Raw genomic sequence first — 15,497 nt, forward strand, 5'->3', positions numbered from 1 at the left:
AAATATATTTTTAAGATTCATTTCCGTGATGTTTTACTTACTAATTTATAAAAGTTTAACGAATTGGAAATTTTGTATACTAATAAATTACAAAGGCCCCAAAATTTGAGGTGGTCTATTTATTGCTCTGATTAGATAAATTGGAAGATGATTTTTCAAGTTTTTAAATATCGATGCAGAATCGGGTATACAATAAGTTAAAAGAATAAAAATAATTGCAAAAGATTCTTAACGTGAATATTTGATTAATAACTCTATCATTAAATACTGCAATTGATACTTGAAAATTTTAATCGAATTTTTCATTTTCAAAAAAGACAAATCTATTTTTTTTCCTTACATTATTTCAATAATACTTAAAAAATTGCTTTCAAATTTCTGGTAAAACAATTATAACTTTCATATATTGTCAAACATATAATAATAACTTTAATAAATAAGATAGAAAAGAAAAGAATAATATTTAAGTAACATATGTAAACAATATTTCTCTATGCTGTTTTCTACTTATCATAAATATTTTTATATAAAAATTAAATAGTTCTTAATAAACAAAAAATTCAATCTTGAGACCTGTATTTTCTGCTTTTTTAAATTAAAATATTGTAAAATTTAAAAACATAATACTTAAAATGAAATTAAGTAAATACGTAACTAACCCCAAAGTATTAAAAATTATCTTTATTTTAAAATTTTAACTTTAAAAAGTGTCAGCCTGCTAAAATCAGAAAACGAAAAAATTTTAATATCCTTATGTAAAACAAAATGGTCATATATAAATAGAATATATTGCGTTTATTGTAATATGGAATTAAATCCAGAACGTTTATTATAAATATTTTTTTCTAGATTTATTTGCTGATTTTTTTATTAGAATCTCTAATTTTATGCGTTACTTAAATTTTATTTAAATATACTAGTTTTTTCTCATTGCTCGCATCCCCTATTATCCCTTTAGCTTTTTTGAATAAATGGTTACATCAAAATTAAACATTATTCATTTGAAAGATATCAAAATATTTTATTAACAAAGCTTTAGTTTTTGACTCTATGGGAATAAAAAGTAAAATTAATAATTTTGCTCGGTTACCATAGCAACTTCATCTACAATTGTGTTTCTTAAATTTCTATTTACTGTCTTGTTACTATAAAAGCCAGTTAAACATTTTTCGTCAAAGAGATTATTTAGGAAAAATGCAAAAAAATACGTCTTATTATTGTTCTAGAATTTTAAATCTACTTTTACTTTTATTAATTTTACCGCAAACTTTTACTGAACACAGTTTTACGTAAAATTTATCATAAAAATAAAAAATAAAACTTATTTACAGTTTCAGAATTGTAAAATGGTAAATGTTTCACAATAAAGTAATATTATACGGTTACTTCTTAATGTACAAATGAAAAAAAAATTCTTACTTTCAATCCTTTGATTTATAAAAGATCTATGTAATCGACAAAGAACAAGGTAAATATATTTTTTTATACGAAAAAATTAATAGACAAGTCTCCATTAAAAAAATTTAAGTTAATTAAGATTTTATGAATTTTAAACTGATAACAACCAAAAAATTTTCGGAACTGCGTTCATTAATCATATTTTATTGAAAAAGCTTGGTTTTAGGCCATGTGATTAATTAATTATTATTTAATTTTTCTGGACTATAAAAATTCACCGACAACAATAAGAAACAATTTTAGACCATTTAATCTTTCTGTCATTTTTTTTTTTTTTTTACTATTTAGAAATATTACACTTATTTCTTCAAAAAGTGTTGTTACAAACAATTTATTTTTCATCAATGGAAATATAAATTACAAAAACTGACTACTAGTGAAATTATTGAAAAAATTAAATATTGCTATACCTGACTCAGAGTCTAAATCAATTGATTTTAATCCAATCTATTGCTTCTGAAGTTCTCCTACAATGACGTTTTCATTTGAAAGAAAAACTTAAAAATTATCGGAGTTTCAAAATAATTTAGATTACGTAAACATACGTAAAACAGGTAATACGTACTATAAAATTTAGATTTTTTTTCAATTATTGTTTAACATAATTTTGAACTAATATTTCCACGTGCATTTTCTTATATAATGTTCATTAGCACTCACAGGAAAATAAGTAAATAAACTTTTCGAATGAAAGATTCGAGAAATAAAAACTTTTATTTTTCTCCTTCCGTCGGTAGATCTTAGAAAAGTTTTTTGGCCCCTCCCCCTTAACCAATGAGGATTTGCAAAAAGCATCAAGAGTAAGACTCGGGGGAAGGTAAATTTCGGCACCCCACTGCGCATGCTCTAAAGATGTTGGTGAACCACATCAGAAAATCCCACTAAGAATTGGGAGCCAAGTACGGATACAGTTACACTGAGAAGGGGAGACGATTTATTGTACGAGTTGGGGAGTGTGCACATTTTTATTTAAGGTCAGAAGATAACATATGAACTGTAACCGTATGAATGCTATGTGTTATAGCGCTAAATGCTGTTTGCAAGTAGACGTCGGGCCCTTAATAAAGATGTTCAAGATCTGATACGGGTGATAGAAGATAAAAATAAATAAAAAAGTTAAAAATATTCGGTCATTTAAATCAAAAATCTGCCTAGAAGTTTAAACAAAATGTCATTATCTCAACTTTTTTTTTAAATTGTTGAATTGAATTGAGTTGATTGATTAAAAGTTGAATTGAATTGATTAAAAGTTGAATTGATTGTTAAAAATTTAGATTTAGAATAATTTAAGGAAAAAAAACACACTTTCTTCTTAGAAAAGATTTGTTACTTTATTTTATAACCGGCGTTCCACAGCTGACCTATTTTTTATAAGGGGGAGGTTAGAACTATCAATTGCTATCTCCACAACCTTGTAGTTTTAGATCCAACCCAGAAGCCGGGAACTCATGGATCAAGCGTTGGGATAAACTAACTTTCGTAAAGAACTTTTTAATAGAACTAAGTCACATTTGCGTTACGTGTAGAGGATAGCCACGAAAACTTTCTACTGTTTGCCCGATGGTAAGAACATGCAATTTTCAAGGAGAGCAAGGAGGTAAACCGTTGAGGATATTTTATGTCAGCACTGCGGTTAGGGATAGAGCCGGGAGCAGAATTTGAATCAACTAGCCAGGGCTAAAATTCAAACTTGTATGTGCTCATTGGGGGTCTCCTCTATACCCTGACCCCCCGATTACTTTTAATTCAGTTCCTTAAGCAAAATACTAGCCATAAATTTTTTATATCCTTCTTTCTAAAAAAAATTGAATGCCTGCTATCAGATTTTTTTTTTTTTTTTCAATTTTAAAAATCATAAAAACATTTTTATTCTATACAACTAACTTTTCGACTTCAATGAAAAATAATAATGTATAAAAAAAATTATTTCTCATATTTAGTAAATCTATATAAACAGTCGTGTTACAAATTAGTAAAAATAAAAGATTATTTTAAACTATTTTGACTGCTTTCTCAGTTGTGTTCCGGCATAGTCTCACCGGTCGGGTGTTGGGCCCATATCCAAGCGGTCGTCAGTTCGATTCCCGCCGGCCAAAGACTGGTGTAGTAAATGGTGATTGGTGCACGTTAAATCTGTCGGGTCACAAAGTCCTCCATGTTTCCATTTAAAAACCTATATCTTTGGAGGTACTGAAAGGAAATTGATCGTTCACTGGTTTGGGGTCAAAATTACGATCTGTGGATGAATAAATGGATGTATGCATGGGTCCGTCCCATAAAACGGGCTGCGACGAGTGTGTGACTGAAGTCTTATTCTTGGCCATAGATGACGTCACTGATAAGCAAGAAATGCACTCTCTGCCTTAAATTCGCTTGGTTTCACCAAGTAAGCTTGTTGCAAGTAGCATTAGAAACAACATAATCAGTTTTAATACGGTGAAGAAAAGAAAATTTTTATATCAGTCTTGTTATATCAACAACAATTTTTTAGGCAAAATATCAGTAATTCGTCATTTTGGTCAATATTTAGAGAAGATAAAATATTTAAAAACATTTTTTCATTGGAAAGATATTTAAATTATCTCGATTATTATATGTCAATGACGAATGGGATAACATTAATAAAATTTCTCGTATTGGGACAAAGAAAATTTAAACTACGGGTTACTGTAATCAGAGTTGTTTTACGCGAAGGGAAGATTTACCCCGTCCCCTAACCATTCCCTTTTTTACGGGTTTGGGACCAGCTGCAGTAAGACCAGGATCTCAACACCAGAGGAATCATGCAGAAGAGCTAATCTCACTAAATCATTAATAAAACTCCTTCTTTTGTATAGTTTAGAAACATTGAAACTGACTGCAACATAAGATTTTTTAAAAAAAATTTAAAAATTTCAAAGTAAATGTTTGCGAATTATTTTGGATATTATTTGGCCTAACACTATTTATCAATGAAATGCTATTACAGAAAGTAAAAATAAAATCCATACATGAAGAAAATTAAAATTAGAAAATGACACTTTACCGGCCATGGATGAAATTCCTAGCGTCGCCCTGAACTGTGCTCCAGATGGAAAAAGGAGGAGAGGACGCCTAAAAATAAGGTAGTACAATAAAATGGAAAGAGAGAGGACACATAAGACAGAGATCCTTATGTATCATTGGGCATGAAAAGATATGATAATGATGATAATTTAAAAAAAACAATTATTACTTAGATTATCATTATCTTAGTCAAAATATCAATCTTTGTAAATTATTATGTATAATAATTTGAAAAATAATTATTATGCATAATAATTTACAATGATTACAAAGTATAAGTTTGTAAATTAGTATTGAATAAAAATATTTCCTTTTATTAAATTCCTTTGGGATTACTGTTAAGTGAAATTCCAAGAATATTGTTTTTGTAAGAAAAATATACACATAAATACACAGTGTTGTCGCCTTTAAGAAATAAAGCAAGGCAACTTTAGAAAAAATCTTTGTAAGAAAAAACACGCTTTTTATTAGAATATATAAGGTCATTATTTTATCATAAAAAGAAATTAAATTGAATAATTTCTCTAGACTTGATTCTAAATCCCTTGACATTCCTCAACCCATTAAGAAAATTTAAAAGTATAGTTTTTTTCTACATAAAACTATCACGTATTGTTTGCCAGGCATGCATTGTTTGCCAATGCAGGTAAAAATTTTAATTGCATTATATTCCCTCTAATTAAAATTGTATTAAAAGTCTACTTTAAATTAAACATTAACCTCTTAAATATTACAAAGGTAAAATATTTTAAAATAGAAAAGAATGAGTTTTATGTTAAATACAGTGTGAAACAAGATTTTCTTTTAAATCTCCTTTTAAAATATTTTTTTTTATCTCTGTCTAAAATTATATCCGAAAATTGCACACAATTGCGAGGTACAAAATTGCTGTCATCTGACAAATCATTATTAAGGAAAGTGAGGCAGAAGACATCAATGCATCTGTGATAGTTAGGAGATGGAACTAATAAGTTACTTTCAGTACTTCTTTTTCTCTCTTGGTCAATCAAACAGGTTTTACTGTTTTTGTCCTGTCTTCCTCACTATTGATTCGTCAGCTTTCTCGTTTAAATATTCAACTTCTGAATGTACATAGAGTTTTTCGATTTCATTCTTGACCAGTATACTGCAACTATAAATATGAATTCTGTGACAAACTATTCAATTTTGTCGCTAAACTCCCTACACGTATCTAATTGATATACGTCACTGTTAGGATTTTCATTCTAAAATTACATTAAACAATCAGCAGCAGTCTGTCTAACTACAGAACGATAAAATTTACGATTGGAAGTATTTCTTTACCTTTCAGTTTTGAAACCGTATGCAACTAAAACGATTAAAAAAACATGAATACAGAATTATCTTTATTTGTAACCATTTACAGCGAATATGGTTTCAAAACCGTAAAAATGAAATCTATTTGGACATTGGAGTTAGGCGCTTCGTTTATATGACGGACATTGGTGTTGTGTAGGGATAGAGTTGAGTTTGGCCAAATGAACCGTGGAATATGGCTTAACTAGTTTATCTGATGGGGTCATTGATCATGAGGAGATGGAAAATACTAAACTTTTTTCCCATTAGAGATGGGAAATATTAAATATTATTTTTAATTTGCTCTATGGTGCTGCCATCTATCCTTGAAAGAGAGTTTCGTATTCTAAAAGACCAGAGTCACCAATTGGGAAGAGCAGGACACTGGAAATTCATCGCGAGTTGAAAGAATTCCTATTCCTTCACTCAGACAGCTGGCCGGCAATTATCAGAATTTAGTAACTCGTGGCTAATACCACTATTAAACATTCTCTTATTTGGGATAATTTTATCGAATTGCTAATTGAAAACAGACTCTGTACAATAATTGAGCATTAAAAGAAAATATAATTGAATGACTAGGGTTAATATAGGGCGAAAGAAACTCTATTTCCAAAGGTGACATTTTCTTCAACGAACTTTCCTTTTGTATTGTTTACAGATTTTACAAGTTTTCGAATAACACTACAGGTGGCGTAAAATAGCTTCGAATCGACCTTAAAACTATAATTCTGGTACGACATTGCGAAAACTGTTTTAATTAATAAATTAAATACTTCAGTACTTGTTACTTTAAATACTTTCATAAATACTATAATACTTAATTGTAAAGTATATAATTAAGTATTATATAAATATAATACTTAATTGAATACTTTAATTAAATACTTGGCTAAAAACTTTATAAAGATTAGAATATGGTTTTCAAACCAATTTTGTAATGAAGTTTTGGATCATTAAAATTTAAATTTATTTTTTTACATTTATTGAATTTTTAAAATATTTCGTTTGAAATGATAATTTATTTCAAAAGAATAATTTCCACATACATTTAGAAAGAAAAAAATTGTAGGAGGTAGATTTAATTTTTTATAAATGTACTAGAGAACTCCTACCCCCTGTTCCCTATCGCTCACCAAACTGCAATAATTGCTACGCTTTCATTTTTTGTTTGCTCCACAATGGCGAAATCCACTTTTACTGTAAAATTTTATATCATAGTTTTCACAGTAATATTTATTTCATTACAGTGTTGTTACAGTAAATCTTACATATAAAAATTGCGCTCTATCAGACATTTTACCAAACAGTCTAATACAATTTAAACATACACCATATCGTGCTTGAAGCTGATCGTTAAGTTCTTAATCATTTAACGAAGCTCTTTAAAAGTAATTTATAATAGTATCTTATATTAACTTGGAACGAAAAAATAACAATTGCAAAGCGGTTAGCAAGTTTAGACACCTATTTAAATAAGTTTGTCCTAAAGTGTAGCATAATTAGGTATTGTAGAAATACGTCATAAAAAATACTCTTTTAATTTTAAACTCTTAATATTTTAAAAGAATCAAAATATAACACGTAATAATAGCAAAGTAGAATGAGTAAAATAAATATTACAGGTAGCGTATTATTGTCTTACCTTATCAGGTAGCTTAGCCTTAATATTACCAGGCACCTTACCTAATTAAAAGTTACTTTCAATAAACATTACAGGTATTCTTCATAGTTTTGAACTCTTAACTTAGAAAATAATAAAGAAAACGTAATAATAGTAAAATAGAATAAGTAAAATAAATATTATAGGTACCTTAATATTACCTTACCATACCAGATAACTTAACCTTAATATTACCGTACCATTCCAGGTCAATTAACCTTAATATTACCTTACAATACCTAATTAAAAAGTACTTTTAATAAATAATACAGGTATTCTTTTTAGTTTCAAACTCTTAATTTAGAAAAGAATCAAAATCAAACGCGTAGTAATAGCTAAGTAGAGTAAGAAAAATAAATATTATAGGTACCTAGATATTACCTTGATATTACCTTAACTTATCAGGTAACTTAACCTCATTAGTACCAGGTATCTTACTTAATTAAAAGGTACTTTTAATAAATATTACAGGTAGGTATTATTTTTAGTTTTAAACTCTTAATTTAGAACAGAACCAAAATCAAACACGTAATAATAGCAAAGTAGAATAAGTAAGATAAATATTACAGGTACCTTGATATTACCTTACCTTGCCAGGTATAAATTAATCTTAATATTACCAGATAATTAAGAGGTATTTATAATAAATATTACATGTATCTTTTAATTAGGAATTAAAAGAAATATTTTATAGGAAAGCAATATTATAGGTCAAGTTCTAAATCATTTAAAGAATTTCTATAGCGATAATTTATAATATCATATTAATATAATTTACATTAAAAAAGTTATAAATTGTGAAACGTTAGCAAGTTTAGATGCTGATTCAAACAAATTCATTTTAAAATATAGCTTCATCATAAAATAACATTACAACTACTGCAGAAAATTATCAAAATCAGAAACAACCTAATGATAGCAGTAAGTATGAAAAATGAATATTACAGGAAAATAATTTTAAATTAGGAATACAAAAATATTTTATGGGAAAACAATATCTTNTGTTTGCCAATGCAGGTAAAAATTTTAATTGCATTATATTCCCTCTAATTAAAATTGTATTAAAAGTCTACTTTAAATTAAACATTAACCTCTTAAATATTACAAAGGTAAAATATTTTAAAATAGAAAAGAATGAGTTTTATGTTAAATACAGTGTGAAACAAGATTTTCTTTTAAATCTCCTTTTAAAATATTTTTTTTTATCTCTGTCTAAAATTATATCCGAAAATTGCACACAATTGCGAGGTACAAAATTGCTGTCATCTGACAAATCATTATTAAGGAAAGTGAGGCAGAAGACATCAATGCCTCTGTGATAGTTAGGAGATGGAACTAATAAGTTACTTTCAGTACTTCTTTTTCTCTCTTGGTCAATCAAACAGGTTTTACTGTTTTTGTCCTGTCTTCCTCACTATTGATTCGTCAGCTTTCTCGTTTAAATATTCAACTTCTGAATGTACATAGAGTTTTTCGATTTCATTCTTGTCCAGTATACTGCAACTATAAATATGAATTCTGTGACAAACTATTCAATTTTGTCGCAGAACTCCCTACACGTATCTAATTGATATACGTCACTGTTAGGATTTTCATTCTAAAATTACATTAAACAATCAGCAGCAGACTGTCTAACCGCACAACAATAGAATTTAAGATTGGAAGTATTTCTTTACCTTTCAGTTTTGAAACCGTATGCAACTAAAACGACTAAAAAAACATGAATACAGAATTATCTTTATTAGTAACCATTTACAGCGAATATGGTTTCAAAATCGTAAAAATGAAATCTAATTGGACATTGGAGTTAGGCATTTCGTTTATATGATGGACATTGGTGTTGTGTAGAGATAGAGTTGAGTTTTGCCAAATGAACAGTGGAATATGGATTGACTAGATTATCTGATGGTGCCATTGATCATGAGAGATGGGAAATACTAAACTTTTTTCCCATTAGAGATGGGAAATATTAAATATTATTTTTAAACTGATCTGCGGTGCTGCCATATATCCTTGAAAAAAAGTTTCGTATTCTAAAAGACTAGAGCCAATTAGAAAATAATAAAGAAAACGTAATAATAGCAAAACGGAATTAGTAAAATAAATATTATAGGTACCTTAATATTACCTTACCATACAAAACAACTTAACCTTAATATTACCTTACCATACCTAATTACCTTTTTAATAAACAATACAAGTATTCTTTTTAGTTTTAAACTCTTAATTTAGAAAAGAATCAAAATCAAGCGCGTAATAATAGCAAAGTGGAATAAGTAAAATAAATATTACAGGTACCTTGATATTACCTTACCTTACCAGGTATAACTTAACCTTAATATTGCTAGATAATTAAAAGGTATTTGTAATAAATATTATATGTATCTTTTAATTGGGAGTAAAAATAAATATTTTATACGAATGCAATATTATTCTATCTTATTGGTTAAATTCTAAATCATTTAAATAATTTCTATAACGATAATTTATAATATCATATTAATATAATTTACATCAAAAAAAGTTATAAATTGTAAAACGTTTGCAAGTTTAGATACCGATTCAAACAAATTCATTTTAAAATATAGCTTAATAAGGTAACATCATAAAATAGCATTATAACTACTGTAGAAAATTATCAAAGTTAAAAACAACCTAATGATAGCAGTAAGTATGAAAAATGGATATTACAAGAAAATAATTTTAAATTAGGAATACAAAAATATTTTATGGGAAAACAATATTTTAATGACTTTTATTAACTTTGTGTGGAGGACCACTAAAAATTTATAGGAGTTAGTGAAGGAAAACAAGATCTAACCATGGGATTTTCTAGCCAATAAGAACGTCTATAAAATGGCCTTACTTCAAAATGAGACAACTTTACTTTTATTACATTTAGAGACTTCATTAAAATGATTTTTTCTTTTAATTTTATTAAGTTTTTTCGACCTCTCCTGAGACAGCGTTCATTTCTCAAGGACAACTCATCGAGTAGTTCGCACCGGGTGTCTACTCACCTCTACAGTACACAGAAATAGCACACGGAAATTCTTGGTGTTTTTTTCCAAAAATTTCTTCAGATTAATTTAAAAAGGCAACCCATCATTGGTTTACGTCAACACCATCAATAATAAACATAACCTCTCAGTACGTCAGAAGCAAAATTTCACCTTGTATTTCTTTCATATCAACTCATTTATAATACCACAAAACTCATCATTTCAATTCTGTCTGAAGTCATGTCAATATCTTCAGTCAAAGGTTGAGCGTTCGTCTCTTAATGAGGAGACCATGGTTCGAAACCCTGTGATGGCATGCCTGCTCTTGTCTCGCATCAACCACAGTGCTCGTATAAAGTATCCTCAGTGTTGCATGGATCATGGATTAGAATATCCTTGCCATCGGTCTAACCATGACAGGTTTTTGTGGTTTTTCTCTCTATGTAACGCAGATGTGGAATAGTTCTATCAAAAATGTCCCCTACGAAGACTGGTTTGTCAAGATGCTTGATCCAGGAGTTATTTTTTCATGAACAGCCAACCCATTTCTGAGTTTACGACTATCAATGTTCACCTCCGTAGCGTTGTATTTTTGAACCCTACCTAGATGACGAGTGGACTTCTGGAACAAGTATTGGGCGAAATTTTCCTTCGTGGTGGACTTTTTAATAGCACTTGCCCACATTTGCGTTACATGCAGAAGAAAACCACGAAAACCTCCCAAGGATAGCCGTACGGCAAGGATATTCTAAATCATGATATCTCTACTCCTTAAGATATTTCACCTCATCACTGTAGTCAGTGCAAGCCGGGAGCAGAATTCGTTTCGATCAAGAACCACTCGGATTTGAACTTGTGTCACGATATTGAAAGGACCAATGTTCAATCCCCTGAGTCACCGCAGCTTCGAAGAGCCCGTCTACTGTGCTATTTTCAAAACTACGGAGTTGAGGCATTGATAGTGTCATGAACTCAAAATAGGATAGACTGTTCAACGCCAGTTATGAAACAAAATAAAATATCTTCATTCAAAACCGTGACGATTTAGGGAATAAAGCGCCTATCTTCCTACAAGGCAACTCATTTTCCTATCCCAGCGATGACTGATCAATTCGAATACTAAATACAATGCTAACTTAAAATATTATCAGTGGTAGATGGATCAAGGGTTAAACTCCCCTGGCTCTCCAGCAAACCATGGGAGGTTTTCGAGATTTTCTTCTTCATGCCACAGAAAATAAAGGCTAATTTGTCTCAATGAGTGATCCAAAAGTTCCTCTGTTCTCTGGGTCGGATTCAGTATTACATGGCTAAGAAGTTGAACATTGTTAGCCGTAAAACCGAAAATGGGTAAGCTATTCAACGTCGGTTATAAAGTAATATGTCTTCATTCAATAAACGGTAGAAACAACTATGTTTTGAAAGCAATGGAAACAATTACATTACAACGGCCACTATCGCATAGCTTCCTAAAAGACAAAAATAAAAACTCCACCAATTAATGTCATGATTACTTGAACCATAATCTAGATACTTTGAACCTCAAAACTGTATGAATTTGCTACAACCTGAATAAGAGGTTAGATTGTGTCATAATAGTTACAGAGTTTAAGAACCACGATGAAATTGTTGAACTAAACTTCATAGTATTAAGGTTACAAAGAAACTGAACGATATTATGAATTCAAAAAGTTCTAATATTTTGAACAGTGTGGTAAACAACAGCACTTTTCACCACACGAAAAAATCAGATTATCTTTTTCAGCTTATCTATTTTTCAAAATATTCTATCGATGAAATCGTGTCAGATTTAGTCCAAAAAAAGTTATAAAAACAAAACTTTTTTTACCGCAAAGTCAAATTATTTATTTTAAATTATCTTATTTTTCAGATTATCTATTCTTCAGATTATTCTATATCTCTATATAAAAAAAATCGTAGTCACAGCCTCTGTTTTGGGTGATAAATTTTAAATTTACTTTTTGTGTGGCTTTGCTGCAAGGTCTAAAAATTTGAAATTACATAGTTGTGTAGAAAATTTATGGGAAGTAGGAAAATATTAATAATCGATTATTATTCCAAGAGCTTTTAACTGTTAAACTTATTGTAAGTGTCACACGAATGCAACTCAGAAATGAAATTTGCTGTAATTTGAAAGGAATTCTTAAGAATTATTAGGAACTTCACACGAGCTTTTTTTCTTTTTTTTTGAAATTCCAATTTGTTCGAAAGCTATTGAAATTTTAAGTGCTTAAGATATTACAATTTTAAGTGCTATTTTTTGCTTTGCTTTAAATACTGACTATTTATCCATTGTTAAAGAAACTTTAAGCTCTCTCTCAAGATTTTCATTTTATAAGCTCGTGCTGAACTTGATATCAAACTTAACAGAAAAATAAGTAAAATAAAAAATAAGAGACAGAGATTCGATGTTGTCAGATATAAATCGGCATTTATATCGCAATGTTAAAAATATAGGCAAATGAGGTAAAGAAAAACCATTTTCTATTTGTATGGATAAATGATATAAATTTGTCGTTGTAGATTAATAACAAATAAAATTACTTTTTCATTTATCACTCTTTATTTCGTCATACACTTTGTATCCTGTCATTCTCTCTGTATTCACTGAACGATCGAAATCTAAAAAAAAAAAAGCTTTTCAATTATAATCCTTTGAACTCGAGGCCAAGAGAAAGACTGAAAAACAGATGGTTGGACGAAACCACCAAAGATCTCACCACCTTGAAGGTGAAAAACTGGAAGTTGAAAGATAAAAATAGGAAATCTTGGAACGACATTATTCGGCAGACAAAGGCTCACAGTGGGCTGTAGTTCTGCATAAGTAAATAAATAACTAACATATTAGTAAAATATTCCTACATAAAATTATAATAATTATAAAAATTAAAAAAAATTAAACTATTGACTTCTCAGAAAGGAAAAAAAAGGACTGTGGGTTTAGTGGGAAGAGCAACGCTTCCTAGAAGTGAGACGCACTCCAGAATTTAGTAGTTCGATGTTAGGAAGATAAACTACGCAGCGGGGGAAAAATAAAAAAGATGTCGCAATGTTCGCACTCATCAACTACGCATTAAGCGGAAATAAGAAAGTTGTCATACGTATGCAAGGATTCTAACTAGCTCCGCCTTGTGGGCTAAATTTTCCTAATGGTACTAAAATATTCTTAGAAATGTTTTCTTGATTTAGAAAATTAATTCGAATTACAATTTATTTGCTTACCACTATGTATAAATAGTTCAAAAATTCTTATAAATGCCACTTTATTATAGTTGTTACTGAGGTAATTAAAATTATCTAAGTTTTAGTTTTGATGTCTCTGCCACTTTATAAAATCCTTTAAAGACTGAAAAGTGGATCAGTTGGTATCTCTGCTTTCGGACAACTAAAGGATCAGATTTTTCGTTCAAGGTGACCTGTGCAGAGGTCTTCTCTCTTCCAAGAGGTGTTGAACAGAATGTGTCACGTAAGAAAATTCATATTTAATGGACTAGGCTTGCTCGAAATAGAATGGAAAGAACAGTTGCTAACGTAAGCAAATGCCCCTTTTGTAACAACCAATCAGGATCGAGATACCACGTCACTTGTAGGTATCTCTTTATTAAACAGTAGCTAAATTTGCATTTACTTCAATTCTAAGCTTTGTCAAAAACTGTGACCAGTCAAGCATGCAATTAAATTAAAAAATACATAAAATTGTAAGAAAATTATTAGGAGTTAATTTTTTGCATTATTAATAAATAATTTCTTAAGCGAAAAACATTTACCAATTTTTTGTAACCGAAAATGAAATAAAAATTTAGAAAAAGAAGTTAGTGGATGAAGAGGCAATGTTAACCGAATAAAACTATTAATTTTTTTTTGTTGTGTCACGATNTTTTTGTGATTGTAACAAAAACTAAATTTGTGTTAATACAATAAAACTTTTCGTAATCTTTTAATTCAATACTTTTCAATTTAGATGTATTACAATCTGTTTATCGTCAAGAAACAAAGACAATGATTGTAGCAATCATGTGGGTAGTGAGCACAGACCACAAAGCCCCCTAGTCAATTATAAAATATATTTAAAATGTAAATGAGGTATTTTGTGCCATGTGGGAATTTATGCTCCAATTATAAGTCTGTTTAAACATTTATTACTAAATATTAATACATTTATTACTAATGTTTAACTATTATAAGTAATGAAAGGAATTGTTTCCTTAAATAACTGTTTAGTATTTATAAATCTGAACTTTTAAATAAACGCTTCATGAAAAAGTATATGTTAATTTTTTTCCCTTAAATAGTTATTCATTTCATTTAAATCGATTAAAATAAGTTAAACCTATTCAAAATACTGATTCACGGTTTTATTCATTGTTTTATTTCATTTTAAAATATATATTTTCTCTTGCGCGATCCCAAAGGTAGTTTCAGGTTTGTCTTCACACCTAAAAAAAAGTCGTATTTTTACGCTTTTAGAACGTTATTGATTCGTTTGGAATGGAAAATGGCTGGTTTTGTGTGGAATTCATTCTTTAAAATTTTGAATCTTTTTCTTGAGTCCTTAGAATCACCTTTTCATAAGTACTGCGAGAAGCAATGATCTATGCTTTTTTAAACACTTATTTTTAAAGATATGTATGCTACAAGATATCATGCATCAGTTATGGTGAAAATGTGGTTTTTATGATGTTCGATTTTCAATTTATTACATAATAATTTTCTTTTCAATTTCTTGATATATTTGTCTTTTAAATAGCTTAGAGAAATCAAAGCCTGAAAATACTTTATATGTAAAGATTTCTTAGTCCCGCAGTGGACTGATGGTTAAGACACGGTTCCCAGCAGATCACGGAAATCAAGCATCACTGGCTACAGTCAGTGTGCGGGTGGGTGACCACTTGGATCAGTCTGCGTAGGGACCGAGGGTGTGCGGTATTGGTCCTCGTTAAACTGTGCTGCCGTAAAGTGCTCGACTTCGCGTGCAGGTCGTCGGGCTACCG

At 29.4% G+C, this 15,497-nt stretch overlaps 1 protein-coding gene across 5 annotated transcripts in view; it reads right to left on the bottom strand.

Moving 5' to 3' along the window:
* LOC107455214 (myogenic-determination protein nautilus) overlaps positions 1 to 2,179 on the bottom strand; it is an 81,886-nt gene extending 79,707 nt beyond the window's left edge. For 2 of the 5 annotated variants that reach the window (XM_071186481.1, XM_016072713.3), the window contains exon 1: positions 1,869 to 2,179. The gene's annotated coding sequence lies outside the window, so the exon portion shown is untranslated. The remainder of the gene's footprint in view (positions 1 to 1,868) is intronic. The other 3 variants (XM_071186479.1, XM_016072711.3, XM_016072712.3) reach the window with 2 other exon arrangements.
* Positions 2,180 to 15,497: the final 13,318 nt, after the last annotated feature.

This window comes from Parasteatoda tepidariorum, chromosome 10, assembly GCF_043381705.1.
Source record: "Parasteatoda tepidariorum isolate YZ-2023 chromosome 10, CAS_Ptep_4.0, whole genome shotgun sequence".
NCBI lineage: Eukaryota > Metazoa > Arthropoda > Arachnida > Araneae > Theridiidae > Parasteatoda > Parasteatoda tepidariorum.